General features: G+C 37.4%; 2 long non-coding RNA genes across 5 annotated transcripts in view; one reads left to right on the forward strand and one right to left on the reverse strand.

Moving 5' to 3' along the window:
• The window catches only part of LOC140631861 (uncharacterized), a 280,039-nt gene that overhangs the window by 67,193 nt on the left and 186,727 nt on the right, over window positions 1–26,119 (reverse strand). The gene's annotated exons all lie outside the window — the stretch shown is intronic.
• LOC140631862 (uncharacterized) overlaps window positions 9,024–26,119 on the forward strand; it is a 68,171-nt gene continuing 51,075 nt past the window's right edge. Inside the window, exons 1-4 of one of the 3 annotated variants that reach the window (XR_012029387.1) lie at window positions 9,100–9,151; window positions 12,744–13,017; window positions 22,690–22,849; window positions 24,385–24,506. This is a non-coding gene — a long non-coding RNA (uncharacterized lncRNA). Of the gene's footprint in view, window positions 9,152–12,743; window positions 13,018–22,689; window positions 22,850–24,384; window positions 24,507–26,119 lie in introns of all 3 variants that reach the window. The other 2 variants (XR_012029386.1, XR_012029385.1) reach the window with 2 other exon arrangements.

Below are 26,119 nucleotides of genomic sequence, written 5' to 3' on the forward strand. Positions count from 1 at the left end.
ACGCTCTTGGTTTTCCCCTGTGGAATATGATGTTCACTGTGAGTTTTTGATATATGGCCTTTATTACATTAAGTTATGTTCCCCCTACAACTACTTGTTGAAGGCTTTTATCATGAATAGGTGTTGTACTTCATCAAATACTTTTTCTGCATCTATTTTATCAGAAAAGAAATATTGGCCTATAATTCTTTCTTTCTTCTTTTTTTTTTTTTTTTGGTGGTGTCTTTATTTGATTTTGGTATCAGGGTAACTAACCTCACAGAATGAATTTGGAAATTTTTCTTCTATTTTGAAATTTTTTGAATGAAATAAGTATGAATGAAATAAGTATTAACTCCTCTTTAAATATTTGGTAGAATTTGCCTGTGAAGGCATCTGGTCCTGGAGTTTTGTTTGTTGGGAATTTTTTGATTACTGACTCAATCTCCTTGCTGGTAATCATCCATTCAAATTTTCCATTTCTTCCTGCTTCAGTTTTGTCAGATTATGTTTCTAGGAATTTGTCCATTTCTTTTAGTATGTCTAATTTGTTGGCATATAGTTTTTCATAATATTCTCTTACAGTTGTTTGTATTTTTGTGGTGTCAGTTATTATTTCTCCCCTTTCATTTATAATTTTGAGTCCTTTCTCTTTCTTTCTTTCTTTCTTTCTTTCTTTCTTTCTTTCTTTCTTCCTTCCTTCCTTCCTTCCTTCCTTCCTTCCTTCCTTCCTTCCTTCTTTCTTTCTTTCTTTCTTTCTTTTTTTTTTTTCTTTCTTTCTTTCTTTCTTTCTTTCTTTCTTTCTTTCTTTCTTTCTTTCTTTCTTTCTTTCTTTCTTTCTTTCTTTCTTTCTTTCTTTCTTTCTTTCTTTCTTTCTTTCTTTCTTTCTTTCTTTCTTTTCCTCTCTCTGGTGAATCTGTTTAGCAGATTATCAATTTTGCTGATCTTTCCAAAGAACCAGCTTCTGGTTTCACTGATCATTCTATTGTTTGTTTTTAGTTCCTATTTCATTTATTTCTGCTCTAATATTTATTATTTCCTTCCTGCTGCTGGTTTGGCAAATTTTTTTGTTCTTCTTTTTCTAGCTCCTTTAGGGGTAAAGCTAAGTTCTTTATTTGAATTTTTCATGCTTCTAAAGGATGGTAGGCCTATATTGCTATACATTTAAAACTGCATCCCAAAAGTTTTGGACCATTGTGTTTTTATTTTCATTTGTTTCTATCTATTTTTTGATTTCTTGCTTGACCTGGTCATTACTTAGTAGTATATTACTTAAACTCCATATATTTGCAGTCTTTCCATATTTTTTTCTTGTGATTGACTTCTAATATCATAGTGTTATGTCGGAAAAGATGCATGGTATGACTTCAGTGTCTTTGAATTTGTTGAGGCTTGTTTTGTGGTCTAATATGTGATGTATTGTAGAGAATGTTCCATGTGCACTTGAAAAGAATGTGTATTCTGCTGTGTTAGGATGGAATGCTCTGATTATATCTGTTAAATCTACCTACTCCAATGTGTTATTCAAAGCTACTGTTTCCTTATTTATTTTGTTTGGATCATCTGCCCATCAATGTAAGAAGGGTGCTAAAATCTACTATTATTGTATTAATATGGATTAGTTCCTTTATTAATAACTGTTTTATGTATTTGGGTGCTCCCATGCTGGGTGCATAAATATTTAAAAATGTTATATCTTCTTGTTGGATTGTCCCTTTTATGATTATATAGTGTCCTTCTTTGCCACTTTTTATAGACTTTCTTTTAAGTTTAATTTGTCTGATGTAAGTATTGCTACTCTGGCTTTCTTTTGACATTGATTTGCATGATAAATCTTTCTGTATCACCTCTTTCAATCTGCGATGTCTTTAGGTCTAAAATGAATCCCTTGTAGGCAGCATATGGATGGGTCTTTTTTTTTTATCCATTCTGTCGCCCTGTGTCTTTTGATTGGAGCATTTAGTCCAGTTACATACAAAGTAATTATTGATAAATATATATTTATTGCCAATTTTTTAACTGGTTTTGTGGTTTTTCTCTGATTCTTTCTTCTCTCTCTTTTCCTTTTGCTCCCTTTGCTGTTTTTCTTTAATGTTATACTTGGATTCCTTACTATTTATTTTTTGCATATCTATTACTGTTTTTTGTTTTGTGGTTACCATTCAGTTTATATATAACATCTGTATATAACAGTCTATATTAAACTGTCAGTCACTTAATTTTGAACTTATTTTTTACTATTCTCCCCTCTATTTTCAGATATTTGGTATTATATTTTGCATCCTTTTATTCTGTGCTTCTCTTGACTGATTTTTACACATATATTCTTTTTTTTTTTTTTTTTTTTTTTTTTTTGCTCTTGTGCTTCCTATTTTTCTTACTCTCACTTATGGCTTTTTTTCCACTCACAGAGTCCCCCTAAAGATTTCTTATAGGGCTGGTTTAGTGGTCACAAACTTCTTTAACTTCTGCTTCTCTGGGAAATTCTTTATCTCTCCTATTCTAAATGATAGCCTTGCTAAATAAAGTATTCTTGGCTGCAGATTCTTCCCTTTAAACACTTTGAATACATCATGATGAACTTTTTGCTGAAAAATCAGCTGCTCACCTTTTATGTGCTTTCATTTGTATGTAACTGTCTTCTTTTCTCTTGAAACCTTTAAAATTCTTTCTTTATCACTACGTTTTACCATTTTAATTACTATATGTCTTGGTGTGGATAGACCACTTTGGGTTGAATTTGTTGGGGGATCCTATGTCTCCTGAATCTGGATCTCTGTTCTCCTCCTCCATTTGGGAATTTTTCAGCTCTTACTTCTTTAAACACATTTTTTGCCCCCTATGCACTCCACTTTCCTTTCTCTTCTCCCTCTGGGATTCCTAGAATGTGAATGTTATTATTGATGGAGTCAATGAGTTCCCTAAGTTTATTCTCATTATGCAGTATTTGTCTCTTACTTATTCAACCTGATTGTTTTCCATTACTCTATCTTCCACGTCAATGTTACACTCCTCTGCTTACTGTAGCCTACAGCAATACAGCCTATTTATTCCATTTATTGTATTTTTAATTTCATTTATTGAGTTCTCCATCTCTGATATGCTATTTTTTTTTATCTCTTTGTCAAGGACATCACTTATGTCCTCCACTCTTGTCTTTTTCTGAAGTCCAGTGAGTATCTTTATGATCATTACTTTAAATTCTGTATTAAGCATATTGCTTAGATTTCCTGTTGATTTTGTCTGTTCTTCCATTTGGGACATATTTCTCTGTCTCCTCATTTTGTTTACCTCTCTATATCTAGTTGTGTATATTAGGAAAAGAGCCACATTTTTTGCTCTTGAAAATAGTGGCTTTATGCAGGAGAGGTCCTGTGGTGCCCTGCAGTACAGTGTCTCCTGTTAACCAGAACCTAGCACTTCAGAGAAATATCCTGTGTGTGTGCTGCTTGCATCTTGCTATGGTATCTGATTTGCTCTTCCTTTCAATCCATTTGCACTGACTTTCTGCCTGTTGTTGGCTGTGCTGTTACACTCTGTGATGTTAGTGAGAACTACATAGGCTGGCTCTGAGGGACTGTCACCCGCTCAGTGACAGTTTTTTTTTTTTAAGATTTTATTTATTTATTTATTTGAGAGAGACAGAGAGAGTAAGAGCATGAGTGGCGGGAGGGAGCGGACAGAGGGAGAGGGAGAAACAGGCTCTTCCCTGAGCAGGGAGCCCATTGCAGGGCTGGATCTCAGGTCCCTGAGACCAGGAGCTGGGTCAAAGTCAGATACTAAGCTGACTGAGCCACCCAGGCACCTCTACCTATGGATAAATTTGATGTCCATTAATTCAAAGAAGGAATAAAAAGAAAGAATTCTCACTACACCCACAAACCAGTATATTTTCCATCACTGGAAGGCTTTGCGGGCAAGGTGGAAATGTTAGCAAAGTTTTCTCTGAGTCACTAGTCCTAAGCTCGATCCCTTGAAGTGTGGTGGCAACCTGTGGTGGAATACTGTGTGTGGCAGTTGTGGATGGCCAGGGGCATGCAGTGTCTGTGCTTGCAGTGGCTGGGCATGACTTGTGGCAACTGTGTGTGCAATGGCTGGGCACAGTGGGATGGCTAGGGTGGGGGATGTCTGTGCATGTGGTGGCTGGGTGTGTGTGTGGTATTAGCAAAGTTTGCACTGAGCTATTAGTCCTAGGCCAGATCCCCTGATGTATGGTACACATAGAGGCAGTGGTGGGGTGAGGTGTACACAACATTAACAAAATTTGCCCTGAGCCTTGGGGTGAGGCCAACAGGCTTAGAGTAGGTGAGTCCTCAGGAGAACTTGTGGGCAGGTTAGGACTGCTAGCAAGTTAAGTAGCCAGTGTCTGTCTGTGCAGGGCTGCCTTTTACAGGTGGCTCTGTGTTTATGATGTGAGGTAAGGAAGTAAAGAGGCATCTGCCAGCTCCTTTGTTCCTGGAGAAGTATCCCCAATATGTTCTGAAATCAGTATAAACAGGTCTTCCTTCCATTGTGGAAACTGTTGCTTCTGTGTTACTTCTCCTCAGGCTCTTTAAGGGCAGAGACCTGGCTATCATTGGCTCTCCCAGGTCACCCAGTGCTAAGTCAGCTGAATTTTTAAAGCTCCAGGCTCCTGGTCCTGGTGGTTATACAAACCCATGGAATTTAGCTCATCTGGTTTTTAAGAGCAGATGTTATGGGGATTCTTTTTCCTCATGTGGGCTCCCTGGTGTTTCCACTCTATGTCTGCAGCTCCCACCAACCTGTAGGCAGCTCCTGACCACTATTTCTGCCCTTCCTAACCTCTCCGATGCAGCTTCTTCTCTATATTTAGTTGTGGAGTTTGTTCTGCCAATCCTTGGATTGCTCTCTGGTTTATTTACTTGGACGTGAGAGATATCTAGTTGTAAATATAGGACAAGTTGATCTTAGGTCCTCCTACTCCACCATCTTCCCAGGCTCTCTCAGATATAATCTATTATGACATTTTTTAACAGCAGAAATAAGGAACTAAGGCAGAACCCCTGCCTAATTTATGAAGTGTTCTCTCCATGCCTACAACTGTTAGGTATCTGGTGGCATCATTCCAATAAATACCTGTTCTTAGGAAAGAAGTTCCAATCATGTGACATTTAGGGTGAATTTTAGTCACACATTTCAATCAACTTCAACAGTGTTTGACTAATGGCAAATATTGTCCATGTTAAAGGAATCCCGAGTACAAGGACCCATTCCTAATCCCTGTACATATAAGGCTGCCAATTTAACATCCAGGATAGGAAAAATGTTTGAGGTGGGAAATGCCTAAAATCCCAGCCTGCCTGTGAACTATGTTTCCCATGATAAAAGTACTATAAGATTTGCAATTTAAAGTAATTTTTTATTGCTCTGTGTCAGTTACTAGGCTATGAGACCTGTCTATATTAGTTCTCCATTTATCACATTGAGGGAAGGAATTTCTTCAGTTAGACATTTGGATAAAAGCATTGGTATTTTTTTTTTAGCTTAATTAAGGTGAAATACATTGAAAACTCCCTTCAGAGAAACAGCTTTCCATGAGGTTCCATGAGGCTGGGACTGGGCCTGTCTTCCACCATCAGTAAGTTCTAGCAACTAGCTAAACATCTGACACAAGACAAACATTCAAGCAATAGATCCTAGCTGATTAAATTGATGAATTAAAGAAATCTTTGCTAGTGATCATTCACTACATGAAAAATAACACATGTAGAAAATACTAGAGACTTATTGCTGATTTTTTGCAAAAAACAAAGTGGTCTTTAAAATGAAAGAAAAAAATAGATTTCTTTGCATGTGATTCTTGGTATAATTACAGAAGATTTTAATTTTCTCATTTTTCCTTGTCTTGTTTTTAAATTTCACATATTGAATATGATTTACATTTATAATCAGAAAGAGTTATTTTTTAAAAAGTAGATTCTTAGGAATATGGTTAGTTGGCTGGAATTGGATGACTTTCCTTGGGGATGAACTAGCTCTCAGAGGGAGGCATTAAACTCATAAATATAGTTGATTATTGATCTCTGATTCTTACAGGAAAAGTGAGACATGGAAATAGCTGGAAGAAATGGTTTAGTATTATGCTAAAGAGCAATGGCTTGAATCTATCCTTTACTAGTTATTTGACTGTGAACCAGTTACCTAGTTTCTCTTTGATTTCTCTGATGTTCTCATCTGTAAGATGGGGTAAACATATTTTATAGGACTATTTAGAGGTCAAATGAGAAACAGATTGTAAAGCATTTAGTCCCATACTCAGCATATTCTAAGTACTCAAAACATATCAGCCTTTATTGCTTTTATTATGAACAAATTGAGCATCCTTGGTCTTGATGCTGACATTTTCTGCTGATATGCAAACTGATTTTTCGGTGCACACAAATGGAGGGCACTGGGAATTCCTGTGTTTTTTTTCTTAGCAATAATTAGAAATGACAGAGTGATTAGGTGGTTAGAGGACATAATTAACCTCTTTGACTCTCAGCACTCTTTTCTACAAGAGGAGGAGATGGAATTGGAAGACCTTTAAGATTCCTCCCTGCTCTAAGATGTTATGTTTATAAGATTTATTTTTGCATTTGAAACCTTCATTTGAAAGATAAGGACTTTTTATGAGATTTACTTTTTCATATGAACTACAATCTATTCCCTCCTATAATCTATTAACCCAGATAAATATCTGGGAACATAATAAGAAAGATCTTGGTATCTGGCCAATTGTCTTTACTGGAGGTAGATCCTAATTTTTTTGGTTGTTGTTGTTTGGGAAAATTAAATTTGTTTTAGAAATGGACTAGAGAGTGAGGAGGGCTAAGAATTAAAAAAAAATGCATTGTTAAAGTGAAAGCTAATCATTTCAAGGTAAGCAACAGGCAACTTTGTGATGGAGAAATTTAAGATTGTACCTCATTAAAATGAGTAGTAAGTTTTTGTTTTATAGATGACTGCCCCATGGCTGCCCAGGACTACCAATTATGGTGCCACCTGTGTAACCACTCACTCTGTCCCTTTTCCTTCTCATCAAAACTTACCTGCCCAGTGTTTCATTCCCCCTAGGGCCTTGCCTCTAGTTACTATGGCAACTCCCAGCTAATCCAAGCTTAATGTGCCCTTTCTGCCTTCTCAAGCAAGAAAGGTTTCTGGAGACAGTCTCTTCCTAGAAGTGAAATAACACTAATGGGGGAATCTCAACTAAGACTTAAGGCTGATAGTTTTAAACAAGTAGCCTGTGGTACTTCTTAAATTGCAACGTGGAAGCAGTTTTCCTCCCTACTTATATGGTATCTTGTAATTTTTGTACTTTCATTTTGCTAAACATCTGTGTCCTATCTGCTGATGTAACAGTGACATGCTGGCTGTGTTCTATCCTACAAAGAACTACTGAGAGTTATGACTGCACAGGTGATATTCAAATCCAATCAGCCAGTACCTTTTTCTGGACTCTCACTAAATAAGAAGAAATTACTCTGGAGTAAAGTAAAACAAAACAAAAAACAATCCTCCTCCCAAAAAACATACACTACATAAAACCTCTGTCAATTTCCCATCTTGCACCTGATTGAATTCTTTTACACACGAGGGAGATATTGTCAAACCACAATCCCTCAGAGAGTGCTGTCTTAGAGATGCTAAATTGCAAAAGGAAAATATCTCAGCTTTAAGGATTAAGAGAACTCTGAATGTGGAATGATTACAAGGGGAAGTGACCTTTGGCAAAATGAGGCAATATCTCATTAGTTATATCTGCCATCCTGGTTCTAAGATTTCTCGTCTTAGGTACTCAGAGCTCTAAAGTCTATTTCTACCCAACCCTATTTTTTTTGTTGACACTCAGCATAAAAAGTAAATGATTGAAAACAGTTTAATGTTACCCATTCCCACAAGTGTTTGCATTTTGATATGAAATAGAGAGGCAGTTCAAATACAGTAGAATTTAATTGTAAAAGCAGGAGGGGATGAGAGAAGAAATTAGAGATACAGATTACTCTATAGTCCAATAATCTAGAATGAATCCCATCTGCATGTCTGCTTTTGGGCAAGTTACTTAACCTTTCTAAACTTACCTATATTAGGGAATCATAATTGTTCCTGTCTCACAGGGGATGTTCAAAAGGTTAAATTATAGTATCCATACAGTGTCAAAGGATAGAGTTAATGTTTAATAAATGATGGTTCTTGTTATAAAAAAAGCTGTGAGGGAAGAAAATTAAGACCATGGAATTTGAAACATCCTTTATTCATTTATTCAACAAATAGTTATTGAGCACATGTCAAGTGTATCTAGGCACTATTCTTTTTTTTTTAAGATTTTATTTATTTATTTGATAGAGATTGAAAGTGAGAGAGATCACAGAGGGAAAGGGAGAAGCAGACTCGACACTGAGCAGGGAGCCCAATGTGGGGCTCCATCCCAGGACCCTGGGATCAATGAACTGAACCGAAGGCAGACATGTAACTGACTGAGCCACCTAGGTGTCCTCTCTAGGCACTATTCTAAATGAGAGGCTGGGAGAACAGCAGTGAACAAGATGGACAAATGCTCTGCCATTACTGAGCCTACATATTAGTTGGGGGGAGGCAAGTAATAAATAAATACATGTGTAATATTGTTTCAGGCAATGATAAATGCTATGAAGTAATGTAAGAACAGTAAAGAGATAAAGAGTGACATAGAGGGAAGCTCTTTAGATGGGATGGTCAGGGAAGATTATCTCTGAGGAGGGGGCCTATACACAAAAATTTAAATGAACTATGGGAGTGAGTCAGGTGAGGCTGTGTTGGAAAGAATCACCAAATCGGTCACATTTTGTTGCCTTGTATATTTTTTCTGGGGATATCCTGCTACCTTTAGCATTATATCAACAGATGGAAGTTAACTGGGCTAAGGTAAGATAGATCTTGAATCTCAAATTAGGGCTAGATAGAAGGAAGCCAGAATTTTCTGAGTTCTTATGTGCCAGGGTTGTACTTCCTGCTTTCGACAGGTTCATTTTGTCCTCTAACCACCTAATCACTTTGTCAATTTCCATAACAACCCATGATGTAATTATTACTCTCCCAACGTGGTAACTGAGCCTTGAGAATTTTCAACAACTTGCTCCTAGATAATAAGGAGCTGAAACGGCATTCGACCAGATTCTACCAATCGCTGGTAAGCTCTTTAGATAGTACAATGACACAGCAGGTCTATGTCCTGAAATGCCTTGGAAAAGTAGTCACCCCCCACCTAACATATATGGTCATGTGGTCATTGAGAATGTATCCAAAAGCTCCAAGCCTAAAGTCTTTATTCAAGGCAGCCCGGGTGGCTCAGTGGTTTAGCGCCGCCTTCAGTCCAGGGCGTGATCTTGGAGACCCGGAGTCGAGTCCAACGTCAGGCTCCCAATGCATGGAGCCTTCTTCTCCCTCTCTCTCTCTCATGAATAATAAATAAAACCTTAAAAAAAATAAGTTACAGCAACATGGCCTTGATCTATCTTTCTACTTAAATTCAGAGAGCTGCCCAGTTCTAGATTCACCTAGAAGAGAGCTAGAGTGCTGGCATTCTATTGTTATAAGATGACGTTCTATAGTTACCATCTAGTGCTGGTATTTATGGGTTCAAAGAATTTCACAGAATAACAGCTGTTCTGCTGTAAGAGACTTAATGATTTTTTGATTGGAAGATTGCCAACATATGCATCTTTGGTCACCTATAGGAAGCATAGTTAAAAAAAAATATATATAACATATATATATATATATATATATATATAGCTTTTATATATCTATATATATCTATATATCTTTCTATTGTGTAAATAAACATACAAGGAAGTGATTGGGAAAAAAAGGTTGACTCTTGGGAAACTTTACACTTATTTAAGATGCTGCCTTTGCATAAAGTATTCTACTTGTCATTTAATCTTGTCTATTTAATCTATGGGGTATGGGATTTTATCCCCATTACGCAGATGGGGAATCTGAGATGTAGAAACATTTGCTGAGTTAGCTAATATTAGCCATCCATCAAGGCTAGATTTGAGTCCATATCTATCCAGATGTACCAAAATCTCTGCTCCCCCAACGATAGCAGCTATCTCTTTTGGTAATTACATTCAGAATTGGCAGCATATTATTTCAAATAACCCTCTGGTAGCTGACTATTGTCCTTTCAAGGAAGATTTAATTTTGGAGAGTCAAATTCTTTTTTTTTTTTAAGATTTTATTTATTTGAGAGAGAGCACAAGCAGAGCAAGAGGGAGAGAGAGAGAGAGAGAGAGAGAGAGAGAGAGAGAGAAAGCATGCCCAAGCAGGGGTGAGGGGCAGAGGAAGAGGGACAAGCAGACTCTGCACTGAGCAGGGAGCCCGATACTGGGCTTGATCCCAGAAAGTTGAGATCATGACCTGAGCCAAAGGCGATGCTTAACCATCTGAGCCACCCAGACACCCTGAGTCAAATTCATATGAAGTTAAGACTGAGCAGATGATCACATTTTATGATGTCATTTTTGTTATTTCAACTAAAAAACCTGATAAGAAGAACAAGGCAACTTCTCATTCATCTTTGCTTTCCTCTAGCACATCATTGATGTATATTTTTTGACTTACAATTATTTGTTGAACTGTTAACACATTGATTTATCATCAGCAATCTATACTTAGCATTTTGTTGATTGGATTTTCTGGTAGAGAAAACCATGAAAGAATAGGATATAGGACAGGTGAGTTTTGATTGTGGGGTTAGGATGCAGAATAAACCTTAGAGGACTAGTTCCAGAAAGGGGGAAAGGGAGGTTGGGATAGAGGTAGACTGGGGGCTGGAGATGGGGAATATGAGAGCAATGACCACTTGCAATATAGGGTTAGACCCAGAAATGGGGCTGAAGGGGAGAGAATAGAAGGACTGGGGAAGCCTGCTTTCACAGTCTTGAGAGAAAAGCACTTCTGGGAGTAAAATATAATAAAATGTTACATGAAATTATACTTCCAGGAACTACTTAGTACTTTGGAAGAGGTCATGGTAACCTCATTTGCCTCGGGGAGAGCTATTTTTCTCAGGGAGAGCTGAGTATTTTTTTCACTTGATTCACCATGGAATTAACTCCAGCTAAAATATAAATCCCTCTGTTTTTTGAGAGCCTTAATAACCTCCCTACCTCAAATGTAGTTGTGGCTGTTGAGGAATGATGATCTACCTTTAACCTCATCCATCACCAATAACAAGCAAAAAGAAAGTAATTAATAAATGTCTGAATATGCTTTAATTGATTCAGGCTACTCAGGTTCATGAAGGAGAGACATGCAGGCTTCTCTTTCCAGTTAAATGTTTACTGAGGGCAAGTAAATACATGTAAAATCATGGAATTCTAAAAACATACATATAGAAACATGTACATTTTACTTAAAGTAGGGGATAATTTTCAGAAATGGAACTCCAATAACAGCCACCCTCATTTGTGCATCTATAAAAAGCAGCTTCAATTTTAGTAAGCTACCTAGAATATGTTATAAAATGTCGTCTTATAATTAATTCAAAATACTCTGTCATTAAATCATGTAATGATGCTTTGTGAGCATACATAAGCTTAATTGGGAGTAATGAAACTAAGGAGATTGAGATCCAGAGTGCTGTAAATAAAATAACAGCAGCTCTTGCAGCATAAATTTAGATCATTGGGTAATCTTGCAAAGTTCCTAAGGTTTGCTCTGAATTGAAAGTCTCTTTTGTGTGAAGACAATAGAAAGATTAACTCTCCCAAATGGAAGGTTTTAAGGATTTCAGGTTAGTGAAATCTGTTAGTAGGTAGAGGATTTATATGTCAGATGACATAATGGTCAAAGAGCTCCTCCATTTGCAGCAGATGAGTAGATAGAGGACCCTTGAGGGTTAGACGTTATATTGTAATGAAAGAGCTCTGCAAGTCCATGGCAACATTTTTGACTCGAATAATTTCAGTTTCCTCATCTGTAAAATGGGCAGAGCTTTTTTTGGGTGAAATGGAAAAGTTCATGGAGTGCCTTGATATAAGCCTGGCATGTAGGAGGTATTCAATAAATGCTATTGGTTTTCCCATGCCCCCAGCACAGAGTGTTCTACACAGTGTAAGAACAATAGATAATTGTTGACATGACTGAAGTGCATCCATTGAAATGAGTTCCCTAAGGGAGTGTCCTATATATTCAGACATTAAAGGAACAAGTGAAATTCAAATCAGATTTAAGACACAGGCTAATGACAAAGAGAGACTGGAAAAAAAAAAATCATAGGGTCAATAGTGGTAGCAGGTCAGCTCCTTACTTTCCGATGATGGCATCCCAAAGCCGAGGGACAAGAAGCGGACACGTGGCATTTATCCTACCATTTCTCCTTCTTGTGACCATAACTTTCTGCTCTTTCTATCCAGATAGGTGTGCAGACTCCTGAATATAGCATTTGGGCAGGCAGGCATTCAAGATCATTTAGCACTAGCACTTGTGATCAAGCCTAGCTGCTATTCTGACTGACCCTGTTCATTGGATCACAAAAGGAGAACACTATTCTTTTTTCTTTCCCCTTTGTGAATACCTCCTAGAGCAAGAGAAAAAGGGCTCTGTTTCTTTCTCTTTGTAAAGTGATGTCTTTGTCTGTAGGTGATTCCTTACCTCTGATATTTGATATTTTGATACCCCTTCAGAGTTTATATAATATTTTAAAGTGCACTTAATCCTGATAATAGCCATGAGTGAGAAGCGGGTTACAAATTATTACCTTCATCATATAGAGAACACCAAGGCTCTGAGAAGCTAATGAACTTAAGATGACAGAATCAGTAAATGGCATAGCTGGAAGTTGAAAATTGGATGCCTAACTCCAAAATATGGCAGTTATTTGGAGACAAATTCCACCATTAATATGCAATATCAGAGAGAAGACTATAGTCATTGATGGCACCTGACTACTTCATGGAGGAGATGTCAATTTTCAAAGAGAAAATAAGACTTGGAATTGACAGGACACAGCACAATCAAGTTCTAGTCATGGTACCATGAGCAATGGTAAGGAAGTTAAATTTTGTGGGCATGGCAAACAGTGGTGGTGGGTATAGTCACAGGATGGAGACCTTCATGACTGGTATGGGAGGTCATACATGGGTTCTGAGGAATATTAGTTGATGAGAGGACCAGGAAGCTTCCAAGGGAAGGCTTTGAATGCAAGGCTAAGCATTTTACATTACCTTTTTTGATTACTGAACTATAATCTATGATTTTATCTAAACCCTTTTAGAATTTGGATTTTGAATTTATGTTTTCAGTTTGTCAAATATGATCACCATCAAATTTCCTTGCCTTGATTCTAAAATAATACCTCAAAAAAAAAATAAAACAATACTTCTAAGATTCAAGGTGGAAAGGAAAAATCTTTTTTTCTTGAGTTGGTAGACATGTCTTTCCATTTTCTCCTTCCCCTAGTGACTTTTTATACTGCCATGTTTTGAGGCCATTTGTCTTTCCTGGAAAATAAGAATGCTGAATGCAAATTTAATATACAAAAATCAGTGTTTTATACATGCAAATCCCAGCAAGTTAGATTTTATAAGGAGAGAAGTGATCTCTTTCAATACATCAAAGAATAAAAAGACTCCAAGCCCATGAAATAACTAAAAATTAGGCTTAAACAAGAAATGTGCAAGATTTTTGTGAAGAATATTTATAAATCTTAATGAAAGATACAAAATATGACCTGGACAAATGAAAATACCTTGTTTTTGGAAAGATTCATCATAAATATATCAATTTCCCTTATTTTAATGAATACATTTAATATAATGTGATCATAATGCCTTTAGGATTTTTTTTAAGAACTAGATAAGTTTATGGTAAGTTCATATGGAAAAACAAGGATGTACTAATGACCAGGAAATATAATCAAATAGAAGAGTAATGAGGTAGGCCTAATTCTTTCAGATTGCAAACTATGAAAAGATAGTAATTAAAATAGAGAGACAAACTAATGGACTAAAATACAGTCCAAAAATAGACCCAAATACAATTTAGCATGTGATAAAAGTGATATTGTTTATCAGTGGAAAAAAGAAATGTTCAGCAAACATTTAAAAAATAGAAAAAGAAAAAAGAAATAAGAAGTGTTAAAAGAAAAAATATATAGAGATGCAGATCTATCTATCTATCTATCTATCTATCTATTATCTATCTATCATCTATCTATCTATCATTTATCTAATTTGCAGGGAGATGAAGGCTTTACTAGGTATGACACAAAATGCAGAAATCATAGAAACTGTCAATTTATTTATTGAAATAAATCTTCTAATCTGCAAGAAAAAAACAGCAAAAATAATGTTAAATGGACACTTGAAAAAAAGAATTTGCATCCTCCATCATAGGCAACACTCATTTTCCTCATTTATTAACTAGTAGGTACGAGAAAAAAAAATTCAATGGAAAAAATCAAGAAAGACATGAAGAAATAGTTCATAGGAAAATTTCTTAAGCACATGAAAAGATGTCCAATCTCACTGATCATGAAAGAAATGCAAGTGAGAACTACAGTGATACTCCATCTTTACTCACCAGAATGGCAAAGATAAACTAATTTGATGGTGCATTGCAATAATGAGGCTATGAGGAATCCTAGGAATCCTTTTCAGACATTAGTGGTAGAATAATGAACACAATTCTGTGGAAGGTAGTTTGTAGTATCTTTCAAAATTATAAATACAGATCTCTTTACCTCAGAAATGTTACTTCTAAGAATTTGTCCCACAATCTACACATATGTCTAGTACATAATTGTAGAAAGTATAGAAACAGTCATTCCACAATTGTTCATAATGGTAAAAGATTGAAACAACCTTGGAATCCCTGGGTGGTTCAGCAGGTGAGCATCTTCCTTTGGCTCAGGGCGTGATCCTGGAGACCTGGGATCGAGTCTCACGTTGGGTTCCCTACGTGGAGCCTGATTCTCCCTCTGTCTGTGTCTCTGACTCTCTCTCTCTCTCTCTCTCTCTCCCTGATGAATAAATAAATAAAATCTTAAAAAACAAAAAAAGAAACAACCTATATGTCTGTCAGTAGGGTGCTGGTTAAATAAACTTGGTAGATGTATATAGTGAAATACTGTGCAGCCATTAGAAATTTAAAACATTAGCTCTGTTTTGACCATTTCACACCTCTAAGGTCTTTCTTCTCTTTGGCAAAATCTCAACAGGTTTTCAGGAAAATGGGAGGGACTAGGAATGATTACTTCTCTCTCCACTTAAATTCGTTATAATATAGAATAATTCATTAGAAGCATAATCTGTTAAATTTTCGACAGGCAGAGTGAATAGATTGTGGCTGCTCTTTAATGTACATCTCTGAGAGTAAAAAGGAGCTGATGAAAAAGATAGTTGTATGTCATAGCCAGAAATGTTACTAGAAAATCCTTAAGGACATTTGAATAGAAAATCCTCAAGTCCAGTTGTACAAGAGGTTGTATAATCTGTCAACACAGACATACAGCAAGAGAGATGGCCTCAGTACAGAATAGCAAAATGTCAAGACCAGGGCCCCAAAAATTAGACCTGGGGCCCATGGCTTGCTGAAAGCACAATCCTTACTTTCTGGCTGCTTATAATGCTTCTAGGTGTTGATACAATTGGGAGGAGGGGAAGCAGATAAATGCCTGAGAGCTCTTTTCAGAGAGTTTCTCAGCCTTGGTGGAATTCTTACTCCTCAGCAGCTTTTCATAGTTACCACGCTGTAAACATTCTTGTGAGGAACGGAAGGGCACGTGGTGAACCCATTTTTATGCTGATATATCCTTTGATTACTCCAAGGATTCTTAACCTGCCTGACCATTACCTGGGGAATCACGTGGGGTGCTAGTAAAATTTACCAGTGCCCTGGCTTTTCCACCAGTGGTTCTGATCAAAGTGGTCTGGGGTGGGCCCAGGCATTGGTAAATGCTAAATGTTCCCCAGATGTTTCTCCTGTGCAACTAGATCCAAGAATCTCAGGACTTTGCTCTGCTCATATATATATATATATATATATATATATATATATAAAATTTGGGGGGATGTTCAATGCTACTTATGAATAGAAATATGTGGTGTTTGTGAGTTTCATTTTTGTTATCCTCCAAACTCATTTTGAGTCTCCTATTAGGCTAGGCTGAAGGGAAAGAGAAAAAGGTAGAGAGATAAGAGAAAATCATGAAAGAAAAAGGGGGAAGAAAGGTTAAAAGGGAAATGCTGAATTCTTTACTGCAAACTCACTCCAGAATCTTTGAGCACAGGACCCATAAATTTTCATATTATTAACTTCTGAGTTGATTTTTATGCGCACTTTAAGTCTGAAAGCTCTAATCTGGGATCCCTGGGTGGCCCAGCGGTTTAGCGCCTGCCTTTGGCCCAGGGCGCGATCCTGGAGACCCGGGATTGAATCCCATGTCGGGCTCCCGATGCATGGAGCCTGCTTCTCCCTCTGCCTGTGTCTCTGCCTCTCTCTCTCTCTCTGTGTGACTATCATAAATAAATAAAAATTAAAAAAAAATTGAAAGCTCTAATCTATTGGGAGATCCATTTAAAGTACAATCAGGGAGGGAGGGAGCAGATAGGGATCATGTGCTGACTAGGGAAGGATAATGGAACAGAGGGTTCCATAATCAAGGAAGCTTGGACTGAGCAGAGAACTTGTGTAGGCTCCTTGGATTTTGCATAAACAACCCTGTGAAATGGGGGGGATTTACATGAAAATCAAAGCTATTACTGCACCCATTTTTTGATGGTAAACTTAGTTAAGTTGGTCACTTGAAATGAAGCTCATCCATGACACAAGACATTGGATTTAAGGCCCATCCTAAATCAATATGATTTAATCTTGATTAAAATCTAAACTTGATTACATCTACAAAGACCCTCTTTCCAGATAAGGTCATATTCACATGTGCCAGGGATTAGCACTTCAACATATCTTTTTGGGGGACACAGTTCAGCCCACTACAGACACCTTATGTAAAGCTGCTTTCATTTTGTTTAAAGCGATTTTACCCATAAGACCAGCAGTGGTCACAGTTTTGAGATCCATTTTTCCTACCTTTTCATTTACAAACATATACATTATTCTTTTTAGAGTTGCACTTTCACTTGGTAAAAGTATAGTTAAGAAGCAAGTGATGGTGACACCTCATCACTTTTTCCATCACCAGACTGATAGGCATTAAATTACACTGACAAGACAGATGCCCTGGAAGCAAATGGCCAGTTTGTAGAGAAAAAACAATAGCAATCAAAGTACATAAAGACAGCTCATTTTAGAGCTTCTTCCTCCCCACACACTGGAATATTTATTTGAGCATAAGAAGTTATTTGGCTTCAGAGAGCCATCAGTTTGTTCTGTCCCTAGTACCTGAATATCAGTTTGAGAAAGCACAGAATACTAGAGAGGCAGGCTAAGTGGCCTCTTGGGATTTCTTAGGAACATTTTGATCTTTTTTTTCCTGTTGAAAAGAAATTATTGTAAGAAAATTCCTCAAGTCCGATTTCAATCCAACTGCTTTTAAGTCATGTAAATATTCAAAACAAAGAAACAAGTTTGCTATTTGGTCATTGAGTAGGAGTAGACTAAGTTCTTACTCAATGAACTTTTATTTCCACTGGGAATTGTAGGCATGATACATTTTCAGTGGACGATTGTAATTCCAAGTTATCAATGAAGATAGCCTTTAGGATCTGGTTGTCAGGATCTAAAATCAGAATCTTAGAGATAAATTCATACAGAAGAGAGGAGAAAAAGAGGTATTAAGGAGGGAGTGAGGCTAGGTACAACAGATAGCAAAATCAGAAGGGCTGGGGAAGCTAAGGGCTCTAAATTAGATCAAGATATGTTATTCTCACTAAGGAGAAGACCTCATGCCTCCCATACCTGGCCAGACCTGGGGATTTCTCTTTACCTTAATAGTGCTCAAAGATAGTTTCTATAGCATCATGAGAATTTTACTAAACCAGCTCATTTTAAAGGGATCTTCATATGTGCGCTGTAGATTTTGTTGCTATATTTAAGGGAGATGTGATAGGGTTAGGGGGTTTAGAAGAGGGGAAAGGGGATATCCTGAAACAGGATTTCAGTTCCTTTGCCATTTAGTCCAAATGAATTAATTTTATGCAATATGTAAATTTCTTATGTTTCTGAATGAATGGATGGTATTTTATTACCTTCTAGCTCCACTCTACAAGTTGTGGTCCAGAGTTATCTTGTTTTCTTATTTATCAAAAGTAAAGGAAGTTTCCCAGAAATGGGAGAACATGAAAAGCATTTCACTGACTTTGGCTGAGGAGCCAATGTTACAAAGGAAAGGAGCCATTTTGCATGGCAGCTTTCCCCTTCTCAAAAATAAGGCTGTAAACAGCTGCTAAGAAGTGAGGGAGCCATTACTTGAATTGGGGTCTCTGTGCTGATGCACACGGAGGGCTGAGTAAGCTGGCTTCTGGGATTGACTCATGCTACAAGATAGAATTATTTGACTCATATATCTCTATGACCAGAGAGTTTTGCTATTGAGTCTAAAAAAAAGTCTGTTGGAAAATAAGAAGGAAGATGATTGAACTGTATGAGAAAGGAGGAAAACATATAACTAAGTACTTTAGTTATATCTAAGGGTATGAATGGGATATATTATGGGATGAATTACTCAAAAGTCTTAGACTGCAATCTTTTTGGCATTACTTATTAAGAATTGGAGATTTCCTACATATTAAGACTTAAGGGGTCCCAAGAAAAGGTCCTCCTCAAAAAAATTTCCACTAGTGTTCCATAAAATTCTCAAGCCTCTCCTTGCAGCAAGTCAGGGCTTCTCAATGAAGAGACGTGGAGCTACCAGTGAACTTTGCAACCTGGATAGAAGCTCTCCAAACCAGTTGACATTACCATCTTCTTCACTGCTGTTCTGTCTGACCTTGTTGAAATCCCAGGGTATTTCACACGGGAGAAGCACTGCCCTCTCATTTGCTCTACTGACCAGCTCCTGTGAGCACCACCCCTTGGTTTCAAGGAAATGAATAGAAGCTTCTCTCCCACAAGAAAGTTAGGGCCCCTCAAGTGAAAGCATTCAAGTCATCTGCTAAATTTATGTAAGACATTTAAGTCTTAGGATTCTTTAAAATATTAGTGTAAATTTAGAAGCAACTTAATATAGGAGCAAACAGACTTAGATTTATACTGAAAAAGCCTGGATTTAAATCTCAGCTTTTCATGTCATGGCTGTTATGATTTGAGACAAGTTACATAATTTTTCAAGGATCATTTTCTTCATCTATAAAAATAGTGTAATAAAATTTATCTCATAGCATTGTTCTAAGGATGGGATGACATTTGTGTAGCTATGACTGGAATGGGGATATATTTCCCACCTGTTTTTCTAATACCCTCCAATAAGGCAGGCAGGGTAATAAGGGCAGAACCAAGATTAGAACCCTGGACTTCTGAATTCTAGTAGTAGGTCTGGGGGTTTTCAATAATGTAAATCCAAAGGGAATAATGGGACAGCACATACTTAATTGCTTAGGATTTAAAGAGTTAGATTGAAATGATCAGAGGGTAAATGGACTTGCCATTTGAACTAAAATATTTAGCTGTCCCTCCTTATTTGGTAAATTTATCTGCTCCCAGGTATTGGGCTGTGTCTTACCACTGTTCAGAATAGAAAGCTTATTTCAGGAGCTTAGCACAGCAAATTTCCTGTATATAAGTCCCCAGAGGGACTTGAAGAATCTGAGCAGTATAGCTTGAAATCAGTGCTGTCAGGCCCCTCTGGGGCAGTTGACACGATGACTGACTTATTCATTGCCAGCTCATCTGTATCAAGTCATAGGTTTTCCCAAATCCCAAGATGGACTCATTTTTTTCTGCAATTAGTGTACATTTGGAACAGTTCCTTTGGAAGGATGCTGGTCCATTCCTCAATCCAGGAGATTCAGAGAGATATAGCCACCTGGCTCCAACCTGGATTGTTGTCTGTGCTGGATATAATTATTTTCCTCAAGTGCCAGAGTGAGCAGTCAAGAATAATACTGCTCTATTTGGGGTATTTGATAAGTGAGAAGTGTGCCTGACCTAGGAAAAGCTCTTTTCCATTTTTAAATTATAATAATTTACATGAGTTCATGTGAGCATATGAACATAAACTAATGGGGCTATGAATCCAGCTTTTGGAATATTTAGTTAATTGGAAATGAGGATCAGATAATCTCATAATAGAATCTCAGAAAAAGGGTAGTTTAGGTTTCTGAAGAGATTTTTATTTTAAAGGCCATCTAGCAAAAAATCTCAATATAAACTTTTGCTGTTCTCTTTGGAATGGCTCTAAATAGTGCTAGAAGTGTTTAACTTGTTTCAAAGATGCTAATTTGAGCCTCAGACAGCTGCAGTGGTTATTAATATGAGCACAATGGCTGACAATTTGACAACAGCCTCTAGTTTTCATTTACTGCTTTCATACTAAATGTCCCTTTTGTGCACAGGGCGTAAAAACCATGGTCAGATGACTGACTTGGGAGACACGCCTATAGACTGACCAGCATCTGATAGCATTTTTAGTTCTTAAGAAAGTGATACCCTCTTAATAGGGAAACTGGTAGTTCTTATACTAGATTATAAATCTTTAACACATTATTAGTATTTCCATAGTGCTGTGAAAAATCAAGAAAAAGAAACATTAATAAAATTAGTGAGGAAAGATGGACTCATTTTTTAATACATATTTACTATAGATAAATTGATATATGAAAGTGTCATGGGACCCTGGCCTAGAATTAGAACAAACAAGCAGTTCTTTATCACTCCGCTGAAATGTGATTTAGAGATGAATGTTTTAAATCAAAGTTATTTTTTGCTTATTCTTTGTAATTTTCTAGAAAATAATGTTACCTAAATGAAAAAGCAAAAAGTAACAGAAAAATATCTGATGATATGTACTTTCTTTTCTTAGTTAGGTTTTATAATTCTATGTCAGATTGATGTGCATTTGTATTTGGTCTGTGGGTTTTCTTACAGAGCACCATTTTGCTTGACTGAACTTTGTTTTGTAAATGTACAAAGGCTTAAATCATCCTGTGGGCATCTCTGCATGTGTCACATTCACCAGACAACTTGTCTAATTCTGTGAGTGTGTTTCTTTTGAAGGACTCAGCTGATCCAATGTTTGAGTAAAAGCAAATAATCAACTAAATACTGACAGGTATAACTTAATATCTCTGACCCAGGCTGAGCCAAAGGCAGAATTAAAATATAAACATTTTCCTATAGTGCCTACTGAAACTGGATATCTTAAAAAGTTACTGAAAAGTTGGATTAATTAGGAAACACACCTTGCATCAAGTAGCCTGTCTTTCAAGCCAGAAGATAAGCTATATATTTAGGCCAGAGATGATTTTCTTACCCTCAGTCCTCTGTGTATGGTCCAGGGTCTTGTCCCATGAATGAATGAATAAATGTGTAGAGGCCTTGAATATTTATACAGGGTTTGAATATAAATTATTTAATTTAATCCTCACTACTAATATGTACTCTGGGTTTTCTTATTATCTCATTTACAGAGAAAGAAATTTATCATTATAAATTTGCCTGGTGTTCCTCAGCTATGGAGACAAAAGATGAGACCTGAGCCACTGTCTTTTCACCCCTAAGTTTGAGCAATTTCTAAGTCTTTATAATGTCAAAATCTCTGTCCTTAGAACTTACTTCTGCTGCTATGTTGGTCTTATTCTAGAACATCCTTTATCCCTTCAGTGCCAGCAAACTTTCTGTGAAGGTCCAGATAGTAAATATTTAAGGTTTTATGGGCCATACAGTCTCTGTCACATAGTTCCTCAATTCTGCCATCATAGCACAAAAGCAGCCATAGACTAAATATATCAACACACAGGCATGCATGTGTTCCAATAAAACTTGATTTATAAAACAGGTGGTTGGCTGGATTTGGCACACGGGCTGTAATTCAGAGTCTCTTAGTATAATAGAACAGAGGACCATTCTCAGAGACTATCAGGGAATCTAAGTTCTAGCCCTGGCTATATGATTAGAAATGTAAATAATAAGACAATAAAAATAGCAATAGGTAACATTTATTAAGCAATTTATGAAATATATATGCTTCATCCAATTTATCTAATTTCATAAACCTATGTATAGAAAAGTTATGCCATTCACTCAAGGTCACTGCTATTACTTGTACAGCTGGATTTACACTAGGTTTGCCTACCTCAGCATCCCCTCAAGGCTTTTGGACTATGATAGGAAGCTCCTGCTCTAAGATCAAATAGTGACATTGCAGGATCTGAAAGAAGTAAGTCTGTCATTGATGGTGACATGAAATTCAGAAAAAAATGACACTTTGTGTTCACACAAGATGAAGCATGGGATTTCTGGCTGCCTAGCAGGAGCCCATTGCTGCATGATGTGTGACACAGGACTGGTGACACAGGACTCTGGAGAGAGACGACTCTGAGGGGATGTCACTGCTTCTCTCTCTCTGGGCCCTGATTGCTTTCTAATACATCAATGTGAATATTTTCCTTTCTCTGAATATCTAATAAAGAATCCATTTAAATAGACATATGTAAAGATTATATAAAACAAGACTAAGACAATGTTGCTGTGAAAAATTCAAAGATGTGCAAACTTGCATCTTGAGCCACATCCTGCCTTCTTACACCGTCTCATCTTTAGGGAATGCATGTCTGATGCCAGGGACAGACAGCCTCAACTCAGTGGACATGGCCACCAGGAGGAGTTTCCCGGACTGGGCATGTGTATTTTACCCTCATGGAGCTTCAGAAGGATGCTATCATAAGGCTGAAGTACTGGAGTCCTGGCCACAGGAATGTGGGTGGGTGGCAAATTTTGGACACATGTGACTGATTTTTCAATGAAATAATGGTCTGTATTGGGAGTTTCCTTTAACACAGGCAAAGTAAATGGTACATTTCCAGCATTACAAGAAGCACACACTCTCCTGATTTTCTTCCATTGGCAATCCATTCTTTACTGTTTGCTTCACAAACTTTACAGGGAAGGTAACAAAATGAGACCTTAGAATTATCAGGTCACTTTCCTCAGTGTTGTGAGAGACCAGAGCAGCTTAAAGTGTATGGTATCTGAAGAAGGCAGAGAAAGTGGAAGAAGGATAAAGGAGAGAAATATAAGCAAAAAAGCACCTTTGACTACTTTACAAAAATAAATGGGAAGATGGTATTCAATGGGTATAGAGTTTCAGCCCTGCAAGGTGAAAAATTCTGGAAATCTGTTGCACAGCAATGTGAATGTACTTAGCACTACTGAACTGTACCCTTAAAAAATGGTTATGATGGATAAACCACAACAAAAAGTTTTAAAAAGAAGAAAAAAAATGGTTCAGAACCTGTTCTGTGAATCTGAGAATGCCTGGGAGACTTGTGTTCCTCACAGGTAAAATCAGCATTAGAAGTTAGGATTCCTACCTCATTAGGTTGATGAAGCTAACTGAGATAATGCACTTTAAGTGCCAAGCACAGTACTTCACACCAGTAGCATCTTCATAAAAGCTAACATTCTTTCTCCACTTTTCTCACTCTCCTCCAGCTCCTCCTTTGTCCAGTGTTTTTTTTTTTTTTTTTTTTTATGATAGTCACACACAGAGAGAGAGAGAGAGAGAGAGAGAGAGGCAGAGACACAGGCAGAGAGAGAAGCAGGCTCCATGCACCGGGAGCCCAACATGGGATTTGATCCCGGGACTCCAGGATCGCGCCCTGGGCCAAAGGCAGGCACCAAACCACTGCGCCACCCAGGGATCCCATCCAGTGCTTTCATAGCAGATTTTATCTTCCTACAAAATATTTTTCTGGGGAAGGTAAAAAATATTGCCCACGTGATTTAGCTTGCTTCTGTTGCCCCTCATCAGTCAGCCCATATGCAAATGTGTTGTGGTTTACCCTGTTCAGTGAGTAACAAGCTAACAGATATCTTTACTTAGTACTAGTGCTTGAAGCAATTGAATTGCAAAGTGTGAGCAATTCAGGGAATGTGGGACAAAATGAGGTGGACAAGCATTTCCTGAGTCTCCCAAGGAAAAATATGAGCTGTTGAGCAGTAACCAAAAGTACTAAATCTCTAGGCGTGACAAGATTAAGTAAAGTTAAATATAGACTCTGAATCAGGAAATCACATCCTAATGGACTGCCAGATGTCCCTTCAAGGACAGCAGAGGAAATAGGGGCCCAGTTGGTGAGAACTATCAATATTGTTTGCTAAGATTTCATATTTTACTGACGCTTACTAGAAGCAAGGTAATTCACCTTAGTTTTCTTCAACATTAGTTTGACATTGGCTGTTCTGTTGTAGAGACATGTGTGATGCAGTTTTATGAAATCTTTTTTTTTTTTCCAGTGGCCCTTGGCTTTTTGTGTAACTTTGTACCTGGCATCTACTCTGGGCATAGCCTGCACTAGGATCTAAGGGAATGGTGAGAGAATGCCAGCAGAGTCTCTTCAAGGCCTTTGGGGGAGGAGGTAAGAATGGAAGTATGTGAGCATGCACAAACACATTCATACACCGTCATGTACTCACATGTGTGCGTTAGGCACAATGCAGAGCATGTACATTAAAAATTGCCAAACCTAAAGCTTCAAACAATCAATGCTTCAGACATTTACAGAAGTGAGAGAGTAAGGTGGATCAGTGTACAGTTGAATCCCTTGGGGATCTTGTCAGAATGCAGATTCTGGTTTATTAAGTCTGGAAGATCCCCAAGATTCTGCATTTATAACAGACTTCTGGTCCACTTTGTTTACTCATTCATTTGTTCATTGTTGAATCTGTCATACGGTATGCATTATTGCTATAAACTGGGAATAAAACAATGACTGAGGTATCAAGTAAAACAAAGATTATTACTTCATAATTGACAGAGATACTTCTAGAGTTCTTTCTGAACTTGTTTTGTGAAGGATGGATAGTAGTTTTCATGATAAATAAGTTGTGGGGATTGAGGGGATAGTGTATTTCAGGCAGGAGGAACAGCATATATTCAACACATGAGGTGTTCCTCAGTGCCACTGAGGCTCAGTCTTGTGATATGGTCAAACAAAATGCTGTGGGTGGAAGAGCAGAAGGAGAAAACGCTGGACAGTAGTCAGGGGCCAGGTCATAGAGGGCCTGTGTGTCAGGCCAAGACATTGATGCCATATCCTGAAGCTAAGGTGCTCTGTGGAAGGGAATCCAGAGACAGCTCATAAACTTCCCTGTGTCCTTGGTCTTATTCTTATTTATAGATGACGATGTCAACTACTTTCTAGGATTTAGGCAGTTGATTATATTTTACCTGATTTGTGGACACCCCCAAGTCCCACTCCGAATATCTAAAACTTTGGTGCTCTGGCTTCTGCAGCTCCATTGGTTTTCTTCAGCAGAAGTTAGTAATACACAAAGCAACAAAATTGATTTGCCCAAAGCAGGGCTTCTCAGAGGTTAAGAGAAACTCCAACAACTTCCAACTTTTGGGTCTCCTGGTTTATTTAAAAAGTACACACAAATCAAAATAAGGTGATGAAGTTTGCAGTGTATCTTAAATATTTCCTTGGTAAAATTATAACATTTACCATAATAACTACACCACAATGTATGCTGTTTTAAAGATAATTATAGTTTTATAAACATTAAAATACAATAAAAGCAGAGTGGGGCATAATATTAATGCCTGCTTTCAGTTCTATATCTCCATTATTGTAATATAACTGAATTTAAAGACAAAAAATGAAAATATGAGGTCTTTTGTAAATGTAAGGCTAGGTCAAGCTGCCATCCCAACCCCTACTCTCTCTATTGTCTATTCTAATAGGCCCTGATCCAAGAACATCAACAAATTCTTTTTTTTTTTCAAGATTTTATTTATTTACTCATGAGAGACAGAGAGAGAGAGAGAGGCAGAGACAGAGGCAGAGGGAGAAGCAGGCTTACTGCGGGGAGCCCGATGCGGGACTCAATCCCAAGACCTGGGTATCACCACCTGAGCCAAAGGCAGACGCTCAACCACTGAGCCACCCAGGTGCCCCAACAAATTCTATGTTCTTATTTATGGAGAAATAAAGCATTAGCCCTCACAGAGAAAGCACTGCATTGATTG

Source organism: Canis lupus, chromosome 4, assembly GCF_048164855.1.
Source record: "Canis lupus baileyi chromosome 4, mCanLup2.hap1, whole genome shotgun sequence".
NCBI classification, from domain to species: Eukaryota; Metazoa; Chordata; class Mammalia; order Carnivora; family Canidae; genus Canis; species Canis lupus.